This window comes from Hylobates moloch, unplaced genomic scaffold (assembly GCF_009828535.3).
Source record: "Hylobates moloch isolate HMO894 unplaced genomic scaffold, HMol_V3 SCAFFOLD_22, whole genome shotgun sequence".
Taxonomy (NCBI): domain Eukaryota; kingdom Metazoa; phylum Chordata; class Mammalia; order Primates; family Hylobatidae; genus Hylobates; species Hylobates moloch.
In genome coordinates, this window is record NW_026652297.1 from 45,320,417 (window position 1) to 45,347,549 (window position 27,133).

Genomic DNA, 27,133 nt, shown 5'->3' on the forward strand with positions numbered 1-27,133 from the left:
TTCCTTTGGAATTAGCAGGATTGTTGATTTCTGGCTATACTGACTGTTCCATGCCCAGCATGGAGAAACTGATTCCTTCTTTGTTCCCTATTTCCTCTTCTTTGCTCAACTGAAGAGTTTCATCCCGGATTCCCATCACGTTTAAAGAATACAGCAGTACAGCAGTTCTAACTTCAAGTTTCTACCTGAGGCAGGATGGCGGAGTGAAAAGAACACTAAGAGTCATCACACGTTCAGAATCTGGGTTCCAGCTCTACCACTTCCTAGTTGTGTGATATTAGGCCAGTCTCTTATTGGAATGTGTTTATATCAGAATGAGTCACATTTTCTCCATGTACAAAATGAATACCACAATATTTGCTAGGATGTCATAAGAATCAAATGAGACACTGCATACAAAAAATTGCAATCTGCGTAATATTAAACATTTCTCGGCCCGGCGCGGTGGCTCACGCTTGTAATCCCAGCACTTTGGGAGGCCGAGGCGGGCGGATCACGAGGTCAGGAGATCGAGACCACGGTCAAACCCCGTCTCTACTAAAAATACAAAAAAAAATTAGCTGGGCGTGGTGGCGGGCGTCTGTAGTCCCAGCTACTCGGAGAGGCTGAGGCAGGAGAATGGCGTGAACCCGGCAGGCGGAGCTTGCAGTGAGCCGAGATTGAGCCACTGCACTCCAGCCTGGGCGACAGAGCGAGACTCCGTCTCAAAAAAAAAAAAAAAAAAAAAAATTTCTCACTGTTGACTGCATCACCTCTCGAATCTATTGTTCCCTAATTCCAATCCCCCTTCCCTTTCCTTTACTTAGAGGTTATTTTCTTCTTTTCCAGACTTTTGTTCCACTATGACTTTATTTACAGTTGCATCCTAGCCCATCTCCTGGATGGTGGTTTACTTTTATGAATCAGCCACAAAGGCAAAGTGATTTTCAGAGAACACACAGCAAGTTGCATCTTGTTTACACGATAGATTGTAAATCCTTCCTGTCCATTTTCCTCATTCATCACTTTCTTAATTCCTATATTCTGTCTAGAGCAAGAAGACCATGCTTCTAGACAATCCCTGAACACTTTTAAGGCCTTTAAATGGGTTTAAAAGTGCCAGTGAAACATGAAAAATTTTTACAGATGTGTAAAAGTACTGAAATGTGACTTAGAAATATATTGTCAACACTTATAGCACCATTTCTAGGTTACATAGTAGGTTTTAATCAACGGTCATCTGGAGTTTTTTTTTTTGTCTAGAAGATTTTTTAAGAGAAACATACATGTAGGTGTATGTCAGATGAGTCAACATTACTATGCGGCTTCTACATGTTTTTGAAAATGACAGTGCAGGCTTATATTTTTCTCTTTGCAAATAAATTTGCAGCTTACTAACATCTGTACATATTTTCTGCCATTTTGCTGAGGGTATTTTAGAGGTAGGGAAGGAGTCATGGTTATACTGGGACTACTACTGCAGTCAAAAGAATAAAAAGGAACATTTAACCTGCAAGATGCTGAATGTGGACAGAGCCTGAGCTGGTGAAAAAGCACACAGACGATAATGGGTGGAAAAACAAGTGGGAATGATGTGAGCTCAAATGTGGTTGCAGCGGATTTTCAATTTTGGATTTGTTACCATTGGGGAACTTCTTCTCACATTCCCTGCATTATCAATCTCCTAAAGCTCTGGATTTCTAGAGAATGAAATTATGGCAAAACTGGAAATCTCATCATGCGGCCTGGTTTGTGGCTGTTTTTTTTTTTTTTTTTCCTCTTAATCTAAAGTATTCCATTTCTTTTAAAAAGAACTTCTAGTAAAGGCAGAGTTCACTGAGTTATTTAATTACAGCTGGACAACTAGTCAGAACCCATTGGCTGAAAAGGAAAGGAAAATAAATGCCAAGCTCTGGTACGAAGCCATTAGTGATGTGAGATGTTGGGATTTGAGGCTTATTAGTGATTTTGATCAGTACAGGCTTGTTTTCCTCCCTCAGGGCCCCCCACCTCCAGTTTTGAAGGGAAAAGGAATGGCTGCACCGCAAGCAGCGCTCTTGCCTGTGGTTTCCGGTGAGGGAAATCAGAGCTTTGGCAAATACCACCTGATTTCTGGAATGATGGTGGAGGCATCCTCGTTCATTATTTAGCAGCATTCCTTTTGCCTGGGCACCTTTTTCCCTCTCTTTTCTTTCCCCAGGGTGCCTGGACCAGATCCATTGCCTTCCCTGCCCACAGCTTCCAGCAGGAAGTGAAAATCTGCAGACTTCTCAGGGGGAGGAGTGTGGAGTCACATTCCCAATTAGCCTGACTCAAATCCAAAGCTGCTTCCAAATTATGTTGGTTGACAAAGGGAAAGAAGTTCCCTGTAGATCATTCCTAGGGTTTCTACAGCTTGCCCTGCCTCCAGCCTAGGCCTATGGCACCTGAGGATGGAGACCTGCCAGGGAGCCCCTCCTTCCTTCCTCCCTCCCTCCTTCCCTCCCTCCCTCCCTTTCTTCCTCCCTTTCTTCCTTTCTCTCTCTCTCTCTCTCTTTTTTTTTTTTTTTTGGTGACAGAGTCTCATTCTGTCGCCCAGGCTGGAGTACAATGGCACAATCTCAGCTCACTGCAACCTCCACCTCCCAGGTTCAAGCGATTCTCCTGCCTCAGCCTCCCCAGTAGCTGGGATTATAGGGGCGTGCCACCACGGCTGGCTAGTTTTTGTATTTTTAGTAGAGACAGGGTTTCACTATGTTGGCCAGGATGGTCTCTAACTCCTGGCCTCAAGTGAGCTGCCCACCTCAGCCATCCTTTCCTTTCTTCCTGGCTTTCTCACCTCTCTCTCTAAATGAGACTCTCTGAGACACTTACAATGTCTTCCTCTAACTGGCTCCTCTCTACCCTGTACCTACTGGAAATTCTTTGAGATTTGGCACAGTAATCTCACTCCTTTCAATTTATTCTAAAAAACAAACAAATGAACAAAAACTTTTCCTGCGACAAGAAAGTTAAAATTAATTGAAACAAAGATATCCATTGCCGCATTACCTAAATAGGAACAAAAAATTAGGGAGACAATTGCAGATTTAACAACAGAAGGCTGGATAAAGCAGCCGTGGCATGCCCTATGTTAAAGGGAGAATTGCAGGGGGGAAAATATTTTATATATATATACACACACTCACATATATATAAAGGTTTTTAAATGTATATTATATATATACATATATATGTACCTACATATATAATGAACTTTGAAAGAAAAATGCTAAACTCAAAACTGCACAGATACTATGATTACAATTACATAAAAGTGCTTAAGTAGATAATACAGGTAGAAAAGAAAAAGAAAAAAAAACCCATGATTTATTAGGATACGGGGAGTATGATTGGTTTTTATTTTTTATTTTTATAACAAATTTGCCTATAACATAAATATAATAATAATAATTTTGCAATGCTTAAGTCATTTTGATGTCACATTGTACACTTTTTACCCATAATTATTGTAATTAGTAAAAAGCATCACTGATCAGAAATGCTGTTAATGTACACTGGTATAATTGTTCACATTTTCATCTACCCTTGTTAATGTCTTATTAACATTCAAAATGCATTTTTGTTTCATTGGAGTACTTGGTATTAGATGAGCCTTCTTAACCCAAGAGCAATACATGCTACTTCCAATTTTAAAACTTCATTTTAGTACATACAAATGCCAGGGTACATAAGTGTCACTTTCACTTTCTGTGTATAAATAGACTAGAGGATGGGTAGGCCTAAGCTATACACACAACTACACTGCGAAGGGCTGGAGGAAAAGCTACATCTGAAACTGGCTGTTACATCATCCAAATAAACACAAGCAAAAACACATCCTTATTACTTTTTCCCAAGATTTGTTAGTACCAAAATTTCCACTGCTTTTAAGAGTCTGAAAAGACAGGCAAACTGCTAAGTGAAAAGAACTTTAAGGAGAACAAAATACCCACTTGTTAAATGTATATACTACAGAGTTTCAGGGGGAAAAAAAGAACCATTACATTAAGGGAAAAGACATTAAAAAGAAATAACAATCTCTTCCAATTGCACTGAGAGTCAATCCCAAGCTCTTTTTTGCATTAATATTTGCATTTTGAGCAAAAGTCATTGCTTTCATTCAAACCACATCAACTTTAAGCTGCCCAGATCAACCAGAAATTACCAACTCTTCCATTTTAATTAAAGCCTTTGCCCCCGATCCTAGGCATTGTGCGGGGACAGACCTATCTGAAGATTAGTTTCTTTTGCTGAAACAATCTCTTGGCACTCAAGGAAATACTCTAAAATGGAAATTCAGGCCAGCCTTCTCTTTGGGGGAATAAAGAACAAGACAAACCTCTATTTCAGATGTATTGCTGTGAAAGAAGGAGGCGAAACACAGAAATAGAATGGCTTTTTGCCTCACCTAAATAACCATCTTCCATTATCACACATGCCTCAAAAAAATTCACAACTCAAATTTGCTTCCAGCAGGGCTACTGATTTCTGGTATCATAAAATGTGGCGATAACAAAGCAACCTTGTATTTGCATAATGCTTCAGGCAGTCTTCAAAGTCCTTCCACGTTCATCATCTCATTTCATCCCCGAATCACAGTTGTGGGGCTGGCAGGAGAGGTGCTATCTCAAATAAGCTTTAACATCCATTTCTGATTTCCCAGATAAGTCTTCCACCATCTTATTTCATCAGAAGCATCTAATTATACCTCTTCTAGAAACCAGCTAAAATAAGCCGAGGACCTCAATAAAACAGGAAAACCTGGAACAAAGAGTGATTCTCACATGCTACCACATTTGAAGTCATTCCAGGGAGAAGAGGAGCCAATAGGGAAAGGACAGGAAACACCAAACGTCCAGCACACTGGGGTTCCTGCAAAACAACCTGCTGATGCGAGATGAGGGACTCCATCACACAGGATGAAATGAAAGGGCATCCTGGCAGAACCCCAGGAAGCATCCCTTCACTGAGGGCCCCAGGGATGAGCCCTGGAAAAGGTGCAGCATGGTCTCACTAGGAGGCAATGTTAAATGCAGACAAGACAAATAGAAAACCACAAGTGTTGGGGATTCCCTCTAATGAATGGAACTCTTTTCCAAATGGATGTATCTTCCCTTATTTGTCAGGGGAAGAACATTGGGCACAGAAACTCCCTGTACCTAGAGTGAATGATGGGTCAACTAAAACTCTAAGAAGAGAAAGCTGGTCCCTAAAGGAAGGCTTCTCCAACACAGGGAAGGAAGAAGTCAAACTCCTCTGCTAGAAGATCCCAAGGTGCCAGGTCCCAGACCTCCTGCCCAGGCCACTGGGCTACTGAAATGGTCTTTAATTGAGTCCTAGTGCTAAAATCAGATCAGAAGATCCTAAAAGGATTTAGGTAGATGATGGAAAGATCCAAGGCCAACCACACATAGCAGCGACACATGGCTGGCCTTAATAACCTTCTGCTCTGCCAAAGATTGGTGGCATCTATAAAAAAAAAAAAACTGTGAAAAAAATATGAAAGAAGACTTTTGAGAAACTCTCAAGGAAATTGAGCAATTGTTTGCAAAATATTTACTACAATAAGTAGAAGTTTTAAGTGGCACTTTTTTGTCATTTAATTCAAGAAAATATCAACAGAGTAAAAGCTGAAAGATAAGACAACAGATTGAGATAAGGTATTAGGGTCTGAGTTAATACAGAACGGAAATTTAAAACATCATAGCTTGAAGGTCTTTCACTTTAATAGCAGAATCAACATGGGAGATCTATGTAGAAGTCAAGAAAGAGACAATTTCTAGAATGCTTAGAATAAAAAGTAAAACGAGAAAAAAAAAAGAAACTAGAGATCTTATACATGAAAAACCAGAACAAATGTAATATGGCTTTAATGGCAGAATAAACAGACAAATACATGGACTATAATAAAAAGTCCCTTCCTCCCTTCCTTCCTTCCTTCCTTCCTTCCTTCCTTCCTTCCTTCCTTCCTTCCCTCCCTCCCTCCCTCCCTTTCTTTCTTCCTTCCCTCTGTGGCCCAGGCTGGAGTAAACTCCGCTCGCTGCAGACTCCCTGCGTCCGGCTCCCGTGATTCTCCTGCCCTGTCCTGCGGGCTGCCTGGGATTGCGGCCGCGCGCCACCACCCCTCCCTGGTTTTTCTCCTTTGGCTGGAGGCGCGCTTTCGCCGTGTCGGCCACGCTGGTCTCCAGCTCCTGACCTCCAGTGCTCTGCCCGCCTCGGCCTCCCGAGGTGCTGGGACTGCAGACGGAGGCTCACTCATTCGGTGCTTGGTGTTGCCCGGGCTGGAGTGCAGTGGCGTGGTCTTGGCTCGCTGCAGCCTCCGCCTCCCAGCCGCCTGCCTTGGCCTCCCAGGGTGCTGGGATTGCAGCCTCTGCCCGGCCACCGCCCCATCTGGGAGGTGGGGAGCGCCTCTGCGCGGCTGCCCCGTCTGGGAAGCGAGGAGCGCCTCTGCCTGGTTGCCCCGTCTGGGAAGTGAGGAGCCCCTCTGCCCGGCTGCCACCCCGTCTAGGAAGTGAGGAGCGTCTCTGCCCGGCCGCCCCGTCTGGGATGTGGGGAGCGCCTCTGCCCCGCCGCCCCGTCTGGGAGGTCTACCACAGAGGCCAGAAGCAATGTGGGGGCTGGACGTGGTGGTTCACGCCTGTAGTCCCAGTACTCTGGGAGGCTGAGGCGGGTTGATCACTTGAGGCTAGGAGTTCAAGACCAGCCTGGCCAACATGGCGAAACACATGAAAAATACAACTGTCAAACCAACCAGTGAACCAAGCGATAACAAAACAGGTCTACCCTGGAGTCATACTCTAATTTTTTCTATTTTCCTCCCTTTCTGATCCTTTATCCCACTTTCTTTTTCTTCCTCTTCCTTCTCCTTCTTCTTTGTCAAATAGAGGATTGAGTTATTATCATTGATCCATACAAAGTCCCTCTCTCATTTATTTTCTTTAATTCCCACCCCCCATTTCTATTCCCCTTCTTCCCACGTGCAACCTTCCTAATATGTTTGATATGCATCTTTTTGTTCGTATGTACTTTTAGAAAATGTTTATTGTTTTGTGTGCAAAAAAAAAAATGAGAACACAGAAGATCGGAGAAGGCACCGTCCTTATCTGTGGGGTTTTGATGAATATTTAGGAGCTTTCTCTACAATTTAAACACAAGGTAGGGGATGTGATACCAGAAAGGACACCACTAAACATGATGTGTTTCATTCTACTAAATGGGACAGTGGTTAAAGTTACAATTTAATTTACAAGTCCTGTATTGATGTAAAACATCCCAACTAACACAATGGTACATAGTACTTCAATTAGCCTACTGTTTGTTCGATTTTAGTTGACAATAAACTGTGTTTTATAACTGCTAAAAAAAAAAATAAAAATAAAAAAATAAAAAGTCCCAAAATAGAGTCAATAATTTGGGACTAAAAGAAAACTAGGAAAATATATTTAACTTTGTGATGGGAAAGTTTTCTAAGCAAAGAAAGAAAAAAATGCACGACTTGATGGACCTGGCAACAAAAAAGTAAGTGTTTTCAATTTGAAATACGTATATGTAAGAAGAAACCCACAAAGTAGGAAAAATATTTGCAGTGTGTAAAAGAAAATGGCTTTACTATCTCTGAGATCAGAAGTGTCCTCATAAATTTATTCAGAAAGAAACAACATTAAAATAGACAAATGATAGAAATAGGAATTGTAGAAATACTAATAGTTAAAAGACTTACAAAAAGAAATTCATCCAAGTGCTACCTTACAACTGTTTAATTTAAAAAATGTGTTTCTTTCTCCCATCAAATTGGCAAGGATTTACAAAATATATATCCATATTGGTGAAGATGCAGAAAAAGCTAGCACTTGTGTACATAGATAATAGGCATGTAAATTGATACAAGCTTCCTGGATGGAAATTTTGCAATATATATCCAAAGCAAAAACTTGTTTGAGTCAACAATCCTACTTCTTTGAATTTATTCTAAGGAAGCAATCAGAGACATGTATTTCCATTTATTTATAGTAGTAAACATGGGAAAATAAGTTAAATGCCCTAAAACAAGAGGGATAAATATTGTAATATATCCATATAATAGATACCAAAGAGCCACTGGCAAGCATAATAATAATATTCAATGACATAAAAATATATATATAATAAATTGTAAAAGGCAGTTTCTAATCAGAATGTAAATTTTTAAACAAAAATGTATATGCATCTGTATGCATATACAAGGCAAAGATCTAGGAAGAAACGTACAAAAGGATTAGCATTGTTTATATGGATTACAAGTGATCTTAAGTTTTCTTATTAATGCTTTTTTGAAATTTTAGATTACTTAGAAGATCAAATCATTCCAATTATCAGATGGAAAAATCATCATTTTAAAGATTCATTCTAACACTGATGATTTATCATGCCAATAGTCCTACCTTAAGACGAGCAATATATGTCCCAGAAAGACCAAGAGATTTTCTCAAGATCCCACAACTTACAAGTTTTCAGTGAATGGGGATTATACCTGTTGGTTTCACTATTGTATCCCCAATGTCTATCACAATGCCTGACACATGGCTGGTGTTCAATAAAGATTTGTCATTTCAGTGATTGAATACGTGAAGGAAAGAATAAGTTGACCTCGGAGCAAGAGCCCAAGACCCTTGAAGAATTAAGACCATTGTGTAAAAGTGTCGTGTACATTTGAAATATGTTGTTACAGATCCCGTTGAATTCAAAAAATGAAATTGAAAGCCTCACACATCTATTTCCATCTCTAAACTCCATGGCTGCAGTACAGGTCAGAGAGGAGCAAGGGAGCCCGCAGACCAGAGATAGTCCTAAGCAGCATCGCCCACAGGCATTTGACAGAGTGCAGGGTGGAGGAAACGTCTCAGCAGGTGAGCTGATGAAGACTGCAGTTGAAGCATAACCTCTGAAGAAACTGAGGGTTTCCTACAACTGGTGCAAAAGTGGAGATTCAGGATGGCAGTTGTCTTGCTGCAGAGTCCACAGCTCAAACAGAGGCAGTGTGTTGAGGAAGAGAGGTTTGGGACAAGGCAGAGTTAACTCCTCTACTGTTTCCAAGAGTCAGGGATCCACTAGATACTAGCTTGGTAAAGTGTCCTTTAACCTATGATCAGATATGCAGGCTTCTGTGGCTGAAGGTGCCATGCCTTAGCTTTTAATTACACGATCATGGACATTTGTTTTATTCTGGGCTGAACTGTGTTGCAGCCCTCATCCCCAGTGTGACTGTATCTGGAAGCAGGGTCTGTCAGGAGGTAATTAAGGTTAGGTGAAGTCACAAGGGTGGGGCCCTAACTGATAGGACTGCTGTCTTTATATGAAGGGGAAGAGACATCAGAGATTGTGCTCCCTCTCTGTCCATGTGCACAGAGAAAAGGCCATGTGAGGATACAGCAAGAAGGCGGCTGTCTACACGCCAGGAGAGAGCCCTCGCCAGAAACCAGCCCTGCTGGCACCTTGATCATGGACTTCTAGCCTCCAAAACAGAAAAAAAAAAAAATGTCTGTTGGTTAAGCCCCCAAATCTGGTATCTTGTTATGACACAGCCTAGGCTGACTAATACATATGCCATCCATCTACACTAGATGTTCTCCTTGGGTCTTTCTTCTTCTACACAGCAATCAGTTCAATTTCCAAAAGCAAAAAGGGTAGTCCCAATGTTTCTAGAATTAGGTCACTTAGTTTCTTCCAAAATATGTTTAAAACAGCATTTAAAATGAGGAACACTTATCATAAAAAGTATTAGGAAAAAGCAAATTTTTGCTGGAGGAAAAACATCATGTACAGTGGGATGTGCAGTGCCCATGATTGTGGAATCATGTTTGTAATTATCTACGTGGCTGTCTGCCTACACAAGTGACTACATCAATGTGTTACAATTTTAAATAAAAGTCCTGCAACTCAAAAAATTAAATTACCATCAAAGCCTGGAGGAACAGTTTTCTGTGGTGTTCAGTACAGAGCTAAATATGTCTCCATGATGTCTGTGCATTTTAAACAGAGTCACGTGAGAAATAAAAGAGCACAGGCTCATCTAGGCCTCTCTTTTGCTGTTTGGGGAAAAAAGCACTATTTCCCCAGAAAGCCCTTGAAGAGAAGTTAAAGTTAGGGATAAGAGAAAAAATAAAGCCAGTGTGATCGGTGATTAAAGTCAGAGAAGACTGGGTAATGTGAAGTAACAAAGCTAACAAATCCTTCTGAAATGTGGAATCTTAAACAACATGAGCCAATCCTGAGCTACAGTTTCTGATGTCTCAGGTTTCTTCTGTAAAATTTGTGGCTGGACTAAGAAAAATTATAGCACTTTGTAAAAATAGCACTGTGTGGAGTCCAAAAATTAACCCCACCACTGGCAAGGGCAAGGACTAGTGTGATAGCCACCGATTTCTTTCTTTCTTTTTTTTTTTTTTCGTAAAGTCATGAGTTTATTGCGTATGTACCAAAATGAACCTGACCTCCTGGTTCCAGCCTGCTGTACAATCACTGTTCGTTTTGTGTTTCCAGCTGGTTCCATAACCACATTAAATAGAACTGGTATTTCATTAAATACTTTTGATTTTGACATAAAACAGGACATTAGCGTACAACTTTCACAAAATAAATCAGTGATGAAAACAATGGGAAGGATAACAGGGACAGCAGCAATACTTAAAAACAAGATGTTACAAAATAAATTTAAAATACATTATAAAGTGGTTGAGAAACAAAAATAAACAAATTTTTTAAATCCACACTATGTCTCGGGAAGGCTGCGGTGCAGCACACACCTGGCTGCAGATGGGCGGGGGGAGGGGACATTTTGTCTGCAGAAGGCATTTCCTGGCATCTCAGACTGAGTGACAACCTAATCTGAATTCGGACCATAAGGCTACACAAGCTTAGGGGTTGAAATTCGATCTGGTGGGAGATTCTCTTTTCAGAACTCGAGAGAGCCCTTTTCCTGTCGCCCCGGGCCTCCCAGGCAGCCTCAGCTCTTCCTACCGAAAGCCCTGGTGGAGTAGTGTTAGCTCCCTGAGTGTTGGCTGATGGCCGCTGGTGAGGGCAAGCCTGAAAAGCCGGGTCCCTGAAGCATCTGGGCAGAGGGGCGGGGGGCACAGCTGGATCACGTGGGATCACTGAGAGGGGCCTCAGAGAGATCACATGTGAATGGATAGCCACCGATTTCGAGTGAGGTTTAGTCCGTGGGAAAAAACAAGGGGCAAGTGTCCCCACCCTTATGTGAATGACAAAGCAGGCAGGGCAGTCCCTCAGACAACCCCAATAAGGTCGACAGCTGCAACAAGGCTCCCGGGAGCTCCCCCAAGCTACTCTGATCACCTCATTATTCTGTATAGCGTTTTTATGTTAGATTATCTTTTTACCCTATTACTTTATACTTTGTAGCATGCATCATTAATTATTCTCAAATTGAACTCTGTTATCTTGAGCGAATCTTCCATTTCTCTTGATCCAACCCCACAACACACCTTTAAATATTCTGCACAGAGCTGTTCCTCTTTAAATACTGTTAACTGTAATGAAACTCGCTTTAAACAAAGCAATAATAGAAGAAAAAGTTGGATTAACTAAACAAACAGAATAATAGAGTACTTGCTGAACAAAGGGATTCTCCATCTCTCAGCAAATTATATTTTAAAAGTCAAATTCCTAGGGTGCACTTAAAAGATGACTTTATTTTTGAGGATTTTGTATCCACATTATTTTCAAAAAATACTTCTAAGAATATATAACATTTATAACCTGAAAAAAGTAATCAGAGAATTCTATAAAGAACATTTCTCAGTGTAAAATGATGTGCACAGAACAGCCTATCTGTCGCTCCCATCTCTACACTAATGTTGCCCTCCCCACCCTTGAGTCAGTTTTTTGCACAGAAAATTACTCAGTGGAAGTGGGGCAGGGATGAAAATTCTCTCACCAATGCAGCTGGGGCCAGCTGTAATACTGTAGAAAAATAGGTAAGTAGCTTTGTTTCACCTAATGACGGGAAAACAGAAATTTTTTTCTTTTGAATCCCATCTTTCTTAGTCCCCAAACAGAGTTAAGTACTCCAAAGCATATTTGATTATTCCACCAGTATTTGTTTTATTTAATCCAACTTTACAGGCCTTAGGGGAAGCAGGCACATGCTGCCAGCTGCAATTCCATTATCACCTGCAGCTCAACCCCCACCTGCTTTTAATTTTTCTATTTGCCTACTCAAAGACCCAGATTTTAGTCTGTTTGCAGGTTGCTTTCATTTGATGGCATGATTAAAGAAAAACAGGGAATTTCTGAAATACATAATCCATCATCTCTAGCCAGGTGGTTGAGTAGAAGATTTTTTGAGTTGTAGGACTTTTATTTTAAATTGTAATGCATCCTCAACTCAACCACCTGGCTAGAGAGGCTGGATTATATATTTTGGAAATATATTATCAGTATTTAATCAATACTAATATGGTTTGGCTGTGTCACCACCCAAATTTCATCTTGAATTGTGGCTCCCATAATTCCCATAATTCATATTGTGGGAGGGACCTGGTGGGAGATAATTGAATCATGGGTGCAGTTTCCCCAAATACTGTTCTCGTGGTAGTGAATAAGTCTCACAAGATCTGATGGTTTAATAAGGGGAAACCTCTTTTGCTTGGCTTTCATTCTCTCTTGCCTGCCACCATGTAAGACGTGCCTTTTGCCTTCCACCATGATTGTGAGGCCTCCCCAACCACATAGAACCTCTTTTTCTTTATAAATTATCCAGTCTCAGGAATGTCTTTATCAGCAGGGTGAAAGCTGAACTAATGCAAGTACCCACCGGCCAAGAAGCGCCCAGAGCTCTGTGTCATGCCTCTCCCTCAACTAGAGGGACCAGAGAGGAACCAGAGAGAAACACAGGCAGAGGTTTACATTTCTAGAGGTGAGGACACGCAAAGCACCCCCTCCTGGGGACAGCTGAGAGGGGACGGCCGGAGGTCAAACTGCAAGAGTCCTTTCCTTTCCATTCTCTCTCAGTTTGATGCCTGGATCACCTATTCAGAATCACAGGGAGTGTTTTTAAAAGGCGGGTTCCTGACTGAATAATAAGAATTACTAGGGATAGAGTTTGGGGCATTAGATGTTTCACCAGCTCCCCCAGTGCTTCCTAGGAAAATGGATTTTTAAAAATCGCGGCTTTCCTTTCCTCTCCTTTCAACTCTCCCATCTCTCCCTGGTGGCTGCCAAGCCCAGATTGGCAGGAAAAGAAACCAGACTGAGTGAGCTGTCTTCTGGCTTCAGCTGGATAGCACCTCAGTGAGAGGCAAAATCAGGGAGAAGCAGTCTCAAGGCCAACCCACCGGCAACCTGGAAACAGCAGGCTGAGAGGTGTGGAGTGTGAAGGAAGCCCACTTTTGGCAGGGGCACTGCTCTAATGCCTTCCAGCTCTCAAGCTCTTCAACTGCCGGTTTTCATTTGTCAGAATCTTATCTTTCCCTCCCCTCCCAGCTTTTGTTCTCCTCCTCCTAACCACCTTCATAACCTTGCCCTTTAGCTATCCGACCACCCTACTGAAACTCAGTACAGATGCTCCTTGACTCACGGTGGGATTTCTCCCCATAAGCTTGCGGTAAACTGAAATTAAAATGCATCACCTAAATCGAAATGCATTTGACACACCTAACCTACCCGACACCATAGCTTAGCCTGGCCTACCCTACACACGCTCAGAACATTTACATTAGCCTACAGCTGGCAAAAATCGTCTACCACAAAGCCTGTTTTATAATATAGTGTCGATGATCTCATGTGAATTATTAAATACTGTACTGAAGTATGGCTTCTACAGAAGGTGTATCATTTTCTCAGAAAGTCGAACAATTGTTAAGTTGAAACATTGTAAGTTGGGGACTGTCTGTACTTCCAGAAAGAACCATTATCTTTCCTCCTATATCAAATCCCTTGCTCAATGTTCCTGTTTTAGTCCGGAGCACTGACATTCTTGTAGGCAACGGGCACAAAACCAAGTGAAACAAAAATATTGGAATATATGAACCAAGAATTTTAAATAAGAAAGATAAGTATATTTAAGAAGTTGAGAAGATATTACCAATATGAAGCAAAAACATGAAATCATAAAAAATATAAAGCAGACATATTGGGTAGTAGGAATATATATCATGGCCAAGTAAGATTTATTGGTTTAGTAGATGAAAACCCATTAATGTAACGTACCACATTTATAGAAGGAAAGACAAAAACCGTAAGATCATCTCAATAGAGCCAGAAAAAGCTTTGAACAAAATTTAACATCTTCTCATGACAAAAACACTCAACAACTAGGAATAGCAATGAAGTTTCCCAACCTGATAGGGCCATCAGTGAAAAACCCTACCAGCACACTTCATGGTGGATCAGAAGCTTTCCTCCTAAGATGAGGAGCAAGACAAGAACATCCCCTCTCACCACTTTCATTTGACGTTGTAGTGGAGGTTCACAACAGGACAATTAGGTGACAAATCGTGGGGGTGAGGAGGGTGAGGGAAGCATCTAAACTGGAAAGAAGAAATAAAACTCTCTCTACTTGCAGATGACATAATCCACCAAAAATTAAAATTAATAAACTAATTCAGCCAGGTTGCAAGAAGCAAGATCAAAATACAAAAACCAATTGCATTTCTAAACACTAACAATTAACAATCTAAAAATGAAATTAAACAACTTCATTTCCAATAGCTTAAAAAAAAACTACTTATGAACAAGCTGATTCTAAAATTCACGTGGACTCAGATTAGCCAAAACAATCTTGCAATGAACAAAGTTGGAGAGCTCATACTCCCCAATTCAAAACTTACTATAAAGCTACAGTAATCAAGACAGAGTAGTACTGGCATAAAGATGGATATATAGATCAATGGAATAGAATTAAGAATCCATAAACAAATCCTTCCATTGGTGGTTAATGGATTTTTGACAACCATGCCAGCGCAATTCAACAAATAATGATGGGACAATTAAATATATGCAAAACAGTGGAGTTGGACTTCTACCTCCTACCATATACAGAAGTTAACTCAAAATGTATTGTAGGCCTTGATGTAACAGCCAAAACTATAAAAGCCTCTGAATATTTGTAACCTTGAGTTAAACAATGGCTTCTTAGATGTGACACCAAAAGCACATGTGACAAGAAAAATAAGTAAATTGGATGTCATCAAAATTTTTTAAATGTTGTGCTTCAAAGACACCGGTGGCTCACGCCTGTAATCCCAGCATTTTGGGAGGCTGAGGCGGGTGGATCTCGAGGTCAGGAGTTCAAGACCAGCCTGGCCAATATGGTGAAACCCTGTCGCTACTAAAAAGATAAAAATTAGATGGGCATGGTGGCGGGTGCCTGTAGTCCCAGCTGCTTGGAAGGCTGAGGCAGGAGAATCACTTGAACCCAGGAGGCAGAGGTTGCAGTGAGCCGAGATCATGCCACTGCATTCCAGCCTGGGTGATAGAGTGAGACTCTGTCTCAAAAATAAACAAACAAACAAAACAAAAAGAAAGTGAAAAGACAACACACAGAATGGGAGAAATATTTTCAAATCATATGTCTGTTAAGGGACTTTTATCCCAAATATGTAAACAATTTTCTCGACTTAATTATAAAAAGACAAATATCTCAATTAAAATCATGGGCAAAGGACTTAGTTAAAGAAAACCAGAGCTGGGCAGATGTTAAAGTGGTAAAGATAGATTTCATTCAAAAACTATTGCAAGAAGGGAAGAAATGCTCCAGCATGGAACTGGGCTTGATTCCAAATACAATCAGAACAAGTGGAGATTTATAGTCAAGGCGCAAGTTGTGAGGCTTGAAGGGAGGTATCGGTTCTCCAGGAGAGATATACAAAGGGTCAATAAGTTGATGAAAAGATACTCACCATCATTGGTCATTGGTAAAATATTCACCATCACTGGTCACTGGAAAAATAGGTCCTTGGGATATCACTTCACACATGTTAAGTTGGCTATCAGAAAGGCAGACAATAACAAGTGTTCCCCAAGGAGGTGGAGAAATTGAGACCTTACACACTCTGGTGGGAACATAAAAATGCTGTGGCCACTTTGGCAAACAGTTTGGCAGTTCGTGAAGAAGTGAGAGTTACCATATGACTCTGAAATTTCACTCATAGGTGTACGCTCACGAGAATTGAAAAACATATTCACACAAAAACTTGTACATGACTGTAGTAGCATTATTCATAATAATCAATATGTGGAAATAATTCATATATCCAATAACTGATGAATGGATTTTAAAAATGCAGTATATCCTATGATAAATATCATTCAGCTGTAGAAAGGAATGAAACTCTGACACATGCTACAACATGGATGTGCCTTGAAACATTACACTAAGTGACAGAAGTCAGAAACAAGGGGCACACATTATATGATTCTACACATATGCAAATATCCAGAATAAGCAAATCTACAGAGACCAAAAATAGATTAACGCTTGCTAGGGGCTTGGCAAAGGGGAGAATGGGCACAGAGTTTGTTTAATACTACTAACCTATGCCGCTAGTGAGTTTAGGGGTTTTGGGGGACGTGGTGTGAATGTTCTGGAAGCAGTGGTGGTGATCCATGCAAAACTCCACCAAATAACCAACAATCACCAAACTATACACTTAAAATGGTAAACTTTATAGTATTTATATCAAAATAAAGCTGTTATTTAAAAATTAAAATTATAAAAACTACTATAAATAACTACATAAACATAAGAGATACATATCTAGAAAACATGATAAAAAATCCCCAGAATAAAAAAGAACTTGAAAAAAATCTCAAGTATTAAAGAAATTGAGGCCAGGCACAGTGGCTCACGCTTGTAATCCCAGCACTTTGGGAGGTTGAGGTGGGCGGATCACCTGAGGTCAGGAGTTTGAGACCAGCCTGGCCAATATGGTGAAACCCTGTCTCTACTAAAAATACAAAAATTAGCTGGGCATGGTGGCGGGTGCCTGTAATCCCAGCTACTTAGGAGGGTGAGGCAGGAGAATTGCTTGAACCCATAAGGCAGAGGTTGCAGTGAGCAGAGATGGCGCCACTGCACTCCAGCCTTGGCAACAAGAGCGAAACTCCATCTCAAAAAATAATAATAATTGAAATGATCACCAACCACTTCCTCTCTTCTCTACCACCACCACCGCCACTAACACCACCAACGATATTTTTTAGAGGTTCAAATGCCCAGATCATTTTATGAGGTTGATAGGTCCATTGCTTTTAAATGTTGATGCCAAAACCCTTAAGTAAAACTGAATACAACATTGTGTTTTTTTAAATAATATATCATGATCAATCATGGATTAATTAGTAATGCAAACATAACACAACCCTAAAAAATCAATATTATTCACCACATTAATAGACTAACGGAAGAAAAACTACATATCTAAATCAATGCAGAAAAATCATTTGACAAAATCCAACACCTATTTATAATATTTTAAAAATTCAAGTAGCTAAGGAAAGATAGGGCTATTCTTCTCTCCATACAGTTTACATGAAAAATCTATAACAACCATTATACTTAATATGGAAATATTGATAGCATTCTTTTAAAGACTAGAAACAAGAAAAATATGGCCACTCTCACTACTGCTGCCGAATATAGCACTGGAGTTCCCTGCCAAGAAAGAAAGAGATCTAAGAATAGGAAGGGAAGAGCTAAAACTTATTGTTTGCAAATAATAACAAACATTTATCTAGAAAATTTGGCAGAATCCATACATAGACCCTTAAAACTCAGAGCTACATCAGTTTAATGGACATGAAGACACACTGCCCCGATCCCCATTCAATGGAGAACTCATTACCCCGGCTCCCGGGGTTTGACAGATCCCAGCCTTTTCAGGGATCCCCTGAGCTGCAGAGAGCTGCCTCGCCTAAGGTCAAATCCATCCCAGGGTGTGATGATGAAAGTACATAAGTCAATAAATAACAAGAGAGGTGGCTTGCATAGACTGAGTTGAAAAACATATTATGAACTTTTAACACCCTGCATTCTGAGGTTAAATAATATTTAACTTGTACAAGTACACACTGTATAGAGCCAGGATTTGAACCCAGGCTTTCTGACTTCAGAGACTAAAGTCTTAACTCCAGTGCTGGACTGCAGGATACGTTTTCCTAGCACCCAAGATCATGCATTGCATATTGATGCTTCTAAGCGTTTGCTGATTCGCACCCCAGTTCCTGGGATACACATATGCCTCCCTTTGATATACTAGACTATGTATATGTAAACAGACCCTTCAATGTCTATTGCAAGACTGACCTGTCTCTGAAATCTTCTCCTGTATCTCCAGAACACTAATTTCATCCTATACTGACCTCTCACAGCTCTTATTGTCTTGGCCACATAGTTTAGCCCTTTCTGATTTTCATTTCATCAATTCATAAAAGACAGATTAATAACTGCCCAGCTTGTCTCATGTGGTTCCAAACCACAACCTTTGGCAAAGAACAATGCATGTTAGATCTTCCATATTCTAACAAGGTACAATGTACTGTAGGTGTCCAAAAAATGCTCTTTGGTTTGAAATGATTACATCTGGTATATTAATTAGTCTCACCGTCTCAGACTGAAGTTAAAGCAAAGGAAACAGAAGTGTCTGTCAAACTCAGTTCTGCTTGTCTTTCTCAAACACATGGTCAGGATTATATAATTTCTTCCTGACCCTCATCATTCTTGACAATCTAATTTTGATTCAGTCTCTTCACAAAAGTCAGCCCACAGATAAATATGCACATATAAAGTTAGTCCAAAACTACTGAGAAGTGTTTAACCAGCGTAATCACGCATTCAGGCTGGACATTTTCTCATCCAGGGAAAATAATAATGTCTTCATCCTAACATTATTGGGCACCACATTATGCAGTACCATGCATAACCCTTTCCCTCCCACCATCTGCTCTTAGCTAGATTTCAAATAAGCCTGGCCCACTTTTTTTTTACCTGCTGACTGATTTGCTGTTTCATAGAAATGTACTAAGATTCTGAAAACTGGTTAATATGGGTGGAAAATGATGACCATTTTTTTTTTTAAAGGAGAGAGGGTTTAGCTGCCTTCAGCTCCTCGACAGCCCACTGCAGTTGTTTCTGACTTCCATGACAAGACACAGCAGCCAAGGGGAGGCTGTGGCTGCTGATTCCTTTCTTCCTTGCTGAATTAGGAAGCCAGAAGAAATTAGTACCTTAAACACAACCATCTGTTCTCTTCTGCACAGCCCTTCCTTCTGGACTTCAACAAGGGGGTGATGTGTTGATTCTAAGTCACATTTCAATCCAATTTCTGGTATTTCTAACCTTACTCCTCTCTGCTGAGAGTGAATTTACAAAATTGGGCCAAAGTGAGAAAGGAAATTGACAAAGGTTTGAGTCCTATTAATATTCGTAGCTTTTTTTTTTTTTTACTAGATAAAACCAATTCTACCAAAAAAAGAAAAGCTATGCTATATTTCAGCTATGAGAAAAGTTGAATGGTTATGAATTATAGAAGGTAAATAGTACACAGAAGTACATGACATTCATTCATTCATTCATTCATTCATTCATTCATACCATATACAGACAAGGGTCAAAATATACCTGCTTAAGTAATCTGGAATGTGAAGTATTTTGGTTGAGTTATTGCTACCAAAACAAAGAACGGCCAGCATGCACGTTCTGGTTATTCTCTTGTGAAATCTCAGCATCTCCTTCTGTGAACATCCGTTCATTTACCATCCTCATTCAGTCCTTGTACCTCCCAACTTACTGGTCAAAATTCACACAGCCACCTTCTTCAGTGTGACATCTTCTTTTGGCTTAGTATGTCTAATGAAATTCCCCTTCCTCAAGAATTCTGGACCCTAGGATAGATGGGAACAAACAGACTGTGCTTACAGAAGAAAACTGGGATTGCATTTCACTGAAGGCTGTTCTAGGTCCACAAAGAGTAACTAGAATGTAATTTTGGATTCAGTTAACAAGATTAAAACAGAACAGACAGAGTCTGTCTCTGAATATAAAGATAGGTAACATTCCAAAACTGGTTTCACCAGAGAAATTTTTTCAATAAACACCAAGAGTGGTACATAAATTAATTGTAAAATGCTGACTAATATATGTTTCCTTAACTGTAAAATGTAAAGATAGAACATGAGAATTTCAAGTGTCCCAATCAATTTTAACACTCCGTATTCATTATATGGAGACTTTGAAATGCCATCCCAAATTTACAGCACTAAATGCTTACAACAGAAAAGAAGAAAGATCTGAAATCAAAGACCTCAGCTTGCACCTTATAAAACTAGAAAAAGAACAGTATGGCAGCCTTCTTTTATAGAATAGGTTCCAAGACCCGCAGTGGGTGCCTGAAACCACAGATAGTGCCAATCCCCATCGCTGTCAATCAGAATATGTTCTATCCATGTCATCCATCAATAAATTTAATGCCTTTCCATCTTAACTAAGCACTTATCACACACTGTGGTCATAACTTTTGCAGTTTGAAATGCGACTGCAAAAGTAACACAAATTTCTTTTTCTTCACAATTTCATGGATGGAAGATTTATTCTTGTGTAAATCTTAGCAACCTCAGCATACAATTTTTGTCCTTATTAAGTTGAGAACTTTCATGTTTTCACTTAAAGGAAACACTTTACAGCTTCTCTTTGGCATATCTGAGTTGCCAGCACCACTATTTTGTGCTTTGGAGTCATTATTAAGTCAAGCAAGGGTGACTTGGACACAAGCATGGCGATGCCTCATCAGTGGATCTGACAACCCGTGAGGTCTACAAGTGTGACTTACAGGCAGAGAGCACCCACAGCGCAGAGACACTGGGCAAAGGGAGGATTCACGGCCAGGGTGGGATGAAGCTGGATGGTATGAGGTTTCATGTGCTGCTCAGGACAGAATGCAACTTAAATCTTATGAATTGTTCATTTCTGGAATTTTCCATGTAATGTTTTCAGACCATGGTTGGCTGAGGGTAATTGAAACTGTGGAAAGCAAAGCCATGGATAAGGAGGACTTCTATAAATTAATCCTCATGAAAGCAGAAGAAAGGAAAAAATATAAGTATTAGAGGGAAATCAAGAAAACAAAAATAGAAATACAAAAGAGAAAATCAATGAAAGCAAAAGCTGGTTCTCTGAGATCAGTAAAACTGATAAATCTCTAGTCAGACCAATGGGGAAACAAACAGAGAAAAGACACTAATCATGAATATCAGGAATGAGAGATAAAAAAAATGACTCCTTCTACATATATTAAAATAATAATCAGGTAATATTATAAATGACTCTGCCAATTAATTCTACAACTTAGATGAAATGAGCAAATTACTTGAAAAGACAAACTACCAAAGCTTACTTAAGAATAAATAGGCCGGGAGTGGTGGCTCATGCCCGTAATCACAGCACTTTGGGAGGCCGGGGCAGGCCGATCACGAGGTCAGGAGATCAAGACCATCCTGGCTAACATGGTGAAACCCTGTCTCTACTAAAAAATACAAAAAATTAGCCAGGCATGGTGGCGGGTGCCTGTAGTCTCAGCTACTCGGGAGGCTGAGGCAGGAGAATGGCATGAACCCAGTAGGCAGAGCTTGCAGTGAGCTGAGATTGCACCACTGCACTCCAGCCTGGGTGACAGAAATTAAATTTGTGGTTAAAATCTTTTCACAAAGGAAACATCACATTTGGATGGTTTCACTAAGAAATTCTACGAAACATTAAAAAAAAAACACCAATTGTACACCAATTATTCCCAAAATTGAAAAAGAGGGAATACTTTCCAACTCATTCTGATGCCAGTATTATTCTGATATCAAAAACAAGGACATTACAAGAAAAAAAACACAAACCGATATCATTCGTGAACATAGATATAAGAATTCTTAACAAATTTTTAGCAAATCAAATCTAAGGACATATACAACGAATAATACATCATGACCAAGGGACATTTGTCCCAGGAATGCAAGGTAGATTTAACATTTAAAAATAAATTAATAGAATTTATCATACCTACAGAAAGAGAGAGAGAAAGGGAGGGAGGAAGGGAGGGAGGAAGGAAGGAAAGGAGGAAGGGAGGGAGGAGGGAGGGAGGAAGGAAAGGAGGAAGGGAGGGAGGAAGGGAGGGAGGGAGGAAGGAAAGGAGGAAGGGAGGGAGGAGGGAGGGAAGGAAGGAAGGAGAAGAGCAGGGAAGGCAAGGGAAGGGAGGGAAGGGAGTGAGGGAGGGAGGAGAGAGGGAAGGCAAAGAAGGGAGAAGAAAACTCACATCAACATTTCAACTGTGGAATAGATGCCAAAAAAAAAAGCATGTGAGAAAATCAAACATAAACTGATTTAAAAAAGAAAACTTTCAGCAAACTAGGACTAGAAGGAAACTTCCTCACCCCTGTAAAAGGCACCTATGAAAACCTACAGCTAGCGTTGTACTTAATGGTGAAAGACTGAATGTTTTTTCCAAGATGAATTAGGCAAAGGTGTCTACTGTCACCCTTTCTATATGCAATATTGTACTGGAAGTTCTAGCCAGCATGATAAGGCAAGAAAAAGAAATACAGTGCATCCAAATTGCAAAATGAAAGACTGAATATGCAAATGGCAATGGTCAGACCATATATAAAAACAAAAATTAGATAGCACAACAGGGTGACTAGAGTCAACAATAATTTATTATACATTTTAAAATAACTAAGAGAGTATAATTGGACTTTTTGTAACACAAAGAAAAGTCAAATTCCTGAGGGGATGAAGACCCCATTTACCCAGATGTAATTACTATGCATTGTATACCTATATCAAAATATCTCATGTACCCTATAAATATATATACCTACTGTGTACCCACAAAAATTAAAAATTAAAAACAAATAGTACTCTGACCCACAAACTGTAGCAATCAGCCCAGGAAGCCAACCTACTATCTGCAGTAACGAGTCCAGGAAGGCAAACTACTATGTAGCAAACAGCCCACAAAGCCAAACAATAACTCCTGTAGCAATCAGCACAGAACAGCCAGAATATAATGAGTAATTGACAGCTTTTCTCATATTGCTCCCACTTCCAACTTAGAACCAACTGGAAAAAAAGCCAAATATCCACCCCAAACCAGTCATGTACACTGCCCCACTTCTAGTTAACCCACCTAAAGCTTCCCCATGCCAATCGCCTCCAGTCAAGGCATACACGATTCCCTCTCTTTTCCACCATGAAGCTTCCCCACTCCCCTGCCTGCCTTTGAGTCTCTGTCAAACACAAATGATTGTGGCTGACTATCTTGCTATAGCAAGCTCTGAATAAATATGCTTTGCTTTCATTTGGATGGTCTTCATTTATTTCCACAAAATAAAGAAAAAAAACCTGTTTTTATTCTCAAACAACATGACTGTAGCAGTAGAAAATATAGAATCTATTTTAAAAGCTTCTAGATCTAATTGGTAGGTTAGCAATGGTTTTAAAAAGCTTCTAGATCTAATTAGTAGGCTAGCAATGTTTCAGGATACAAGATTGATATCTAAAACCAATTGCATTGCTACATACTAGCAACACAAAATTAGAAATTGAAATTTTTAAAAAGATGGGTCTCATTCTGTCACCCAGAATGAGTGCAGTGGTGTGATCATAGAGAATTTAAATTTTAAAAAATAACATTTATAATTTGATTGTCTAAATACCATTTATAATACTATCAGAAATATGAAATATTTGGAGATAAATCTGACAAAATATGTGCAAGACCTATACACTAAAAAATATAAAACATTGTTGAGAGAAATTGAAAACAAAAAAATTGAGAGATATATTAATACTATGGATTAAAGACTCGATATTGTTAAGATGTCAATTATCTGACAAGTTATTACAGATTCCACGCAATTCCAATTAAAACCTCTGCAGCCATTTTTTGTAGAATTTGACAAATAGATTCTACAATGCATTTGAACATGCAAAGCACTTAGAATTGCCAAAACAACCGTGAAAGCAAAGAACAGAGATAGAGGACTTACACTACCTGCTTCAAGATTATCAAAAAGCTATGGCAATCAAGAGTGTGTGGTATTGCTATCAATATATACCAACAGATTAATGAAAACAGAACACAGTGGCCAGAAAGAGATTCACATTTATCTGGTCAATTGATTCTGACAAAGAAGCAAAGTAATTCAATGGAGAAAGGCTGCTCTTTCCAATAAAAGATGCTAAAGCAACTGGATATCCATAAGCAAAAGAATTAACTGATCTATATCAGCACCATATTAAAAATTAACTCAAGATGGATTATAAATCTAACTATGTAACCTAAAACAATAAAACTTCTAGAAAAAATATCCAGAACCCACTGAGGGAACAGACGTTCGGAAGGGAGTGGAGGAGCACGGGATGGCATCCAGAGAGTGCAGGGGAGCACAGATGTGACCAGGTTCCAAAATCATGATGGAATAAGAGGTAACATGGAAGCTCTCCTAGGAGCTCCAAAGTAATTAAGCCTGGGAAAGCCCGCTTCCAAAGCAGAGGGTTATAGTTTGAAAACAGATAACCACAGAAACTACACTGAGAGAGTAATGTACAATTTACAAAGTGATTTTATGTATACTATGAACAGGCTGTCTCCTCTGATACTCCAAAAACCCCAAGGCTCAGGGAGGCTGAGCAACCAGCCAAGGTCACACAGGTCCTTCGCCCTGGCTCATGGCTGAGTTGGGCCATCTTCTGCTCATGTAGTTCCCCACATCCACATCCAGCACTCTGCAATATAAGCTTGTTGAGGGCAGGGACTAGTCTGAATTGCTCACTGCTAAATCTCCAGAACTCAGTACATAGATTTTTTTAAAATAATAGCTATTGACCAACTACTGACTCTAAGACCAGCACACTTTTCACTACACCGAGCAGCATATCCTGCAATGTTTTGTCTTAGCCTGAGAAATCAAAGCTCTCCCTTATAGCCCACAAACAAGGAAGCTATAGAAGGCCAGCCCTGTGCCCTGGTGTCCACTGGCTTGTCAATAAATTGGATAGCTATGAGCACCAGCTAACTTCGTCAGGAGGGTTGCTGCACAGCAGAGGAGCCATATCTCCATGTCTGGGTGGGTTGCTTCAAAATCCACCAGTGTTGCTATCCACTCAAAGCATGCAATGAGTTCACCTCTTTCTGGGATTAAAAAGACTAAAACTAGCTATGGGGTTGAAACTAGTCTGACTGGACTTTGAGACAGAAAATACTTTTACATTAATTTTATATTTCTTTACCTACAAAAAAATCCTATGTTTCACTTTCAATTTTCTACATTTCTGTATGTGAGCTATATACTGTGAGCATATGCTGCATTGAACCATGTGAAACTACTATTTTTGAATGTGAAAAAAGGATTAAATATTGGCAATTTCATATGGTTCAACCTTGTTTCTTTTATAAACTGACAAAAGTCTTGTTTTATTTTTAAAAAGGAGACTATAAATAGTTATATTTTCCCTGAATTGGCCACTTTCTCCTCTCAATTTCAGTAATACTAATATAATCATAAGATTAAAAATCTTGCCATTAGCAACCAAGATATCCTTCAATAGATGAATAGGTAAACCATGGCACATCCATACAATGGAATAGTATTCAGGAAGGAAGGAAGGAAGGAAGGAAGGAAGGAAGGAAGGAAGGAAGGAAGGAAGGAAGGAAGGAAGGAAGGAAGGAAGGAAGGAAGGAAGGAAGGAAGGAAGGAAGGGACAGAAGGATGGAGGGAGGGAAGGGGAGGGGAGGGGAAGGGAGGGAGGAAAGGAAGGAAAGGAATGAAAGGGAGGGAGGGAGAGAAGGAAGGAAGGAAGGAAATGGGAGGGGAGGGGACGGGAGGGGAGGGGACGGGAGAGGAGGGGACGGGAGAGGAGGGGAGAGGAGGAGAGGGGAGAGGAGGAGAGGGGAGAGGAGGAGAGGGGAGGGGAGGAGGGGAAGGGGAGGGGAATGAGAGGGGAGGAAAAGAAAATAAATAAGCTATCAGGCCATGAAAAGACATAAAGAAAACTTAAATGCATATTACTAAGTACAAGAAGTCAATCTGAAAAGGCTGCATCCTATATGATACTAGCTACATAATGTTCTAAAAAATGGAAAACTATGGACATGGCAAAAAGATCAGTGGTTGCCTGAGGGGTGTGGGGATGGTGAATAGGCAGAGCACATAGGATTTTTCAGTCGGGGAAACTGCTCTGTATGACACTGTGATGGTGGACACATATTATGTACTTGTCAACACTCATAGAAGATATAACACAAAGAGTGAGCCCTGAGCACAACAGTGGGCTTTGGGTGATAATGATGTGTCCATGTGGGTTCATTAGTTGCAGCAAATGTGCTACACTAATGCAAGATATTAATAACAGAGAGAAACTGTGGTGAGAGGGGGTACATGGATACTTTCTGCTCAATTTTTTGTAAACCTAAAACTGCGCACAAAAATAAGTCTGTAAATCTAAAAATACAGAAACAAAAAACAAACATACAAACAAAACCCTACTTTGCCTTTCATTGCCAGGTAAGAAGACTGAAGGACAGTTGAGAGAAGGCACAGAATAGGCCGTGTGCCCCTGGAGGGGGAATGCCATCTCTCGCTGTCCACACAAGGAGGAAGACAAGTTCCAGAGCCACGCTCCATCGATTTTCCATTCGGGCAAGGGCTGACCTTTCTTTCCTAATAGCATGACTTAACAACAGCCTTGAAATCCTTTTGCAAATTTGCTGCTTCCTTTCAAGCGTTACGAATTTTCCATTTGGGGGTGTTTCTAAAGCTCTCGTGATGTTTAATCTCATCTCCAAGTCATGCCAAAAAGTCCAACACTTACAAACATTTCCAAGTAAAATGAATTGCTCATGACAAGTAATGTCCCCAATGTTTTCAAACCTGCTGGTCTGTGAGGACCAGAGCCACTGATTTGTATCTCTGTCGTTTGTTCGTTTGTCTAAGCCCTGAGGTTTCTCAAGGTTGAGGGGTCCCCTGAGATGTGACATCTGTAATTACAATCCATCCGAATTCCTCTTGTCACCTTCTTCAGGAAAAGCGTGACGGACTCGCCCCTCCTTGGGATCTCTTAGTAGAAGCACATATTTGTGTATTTTCTGCCCCA

The 27,133-nt window shown here is 40.2% G+C and overlaps 1 protein-coding gene across 3 annotated transcripts in view; it reads right to left on the bottom strand.

Moving 5' to 3' along the window:
* The window catches only part of ZMAT4 (zinc finger matrin-type 4), a 365,512-nt gene that overhangs the window by 232,457 nt on the left and 105,922 nt on the right, over positions 1 to 27,133 (bottom strand). The gene's annotated exons all lie outside the window — the stretch shown is intronic.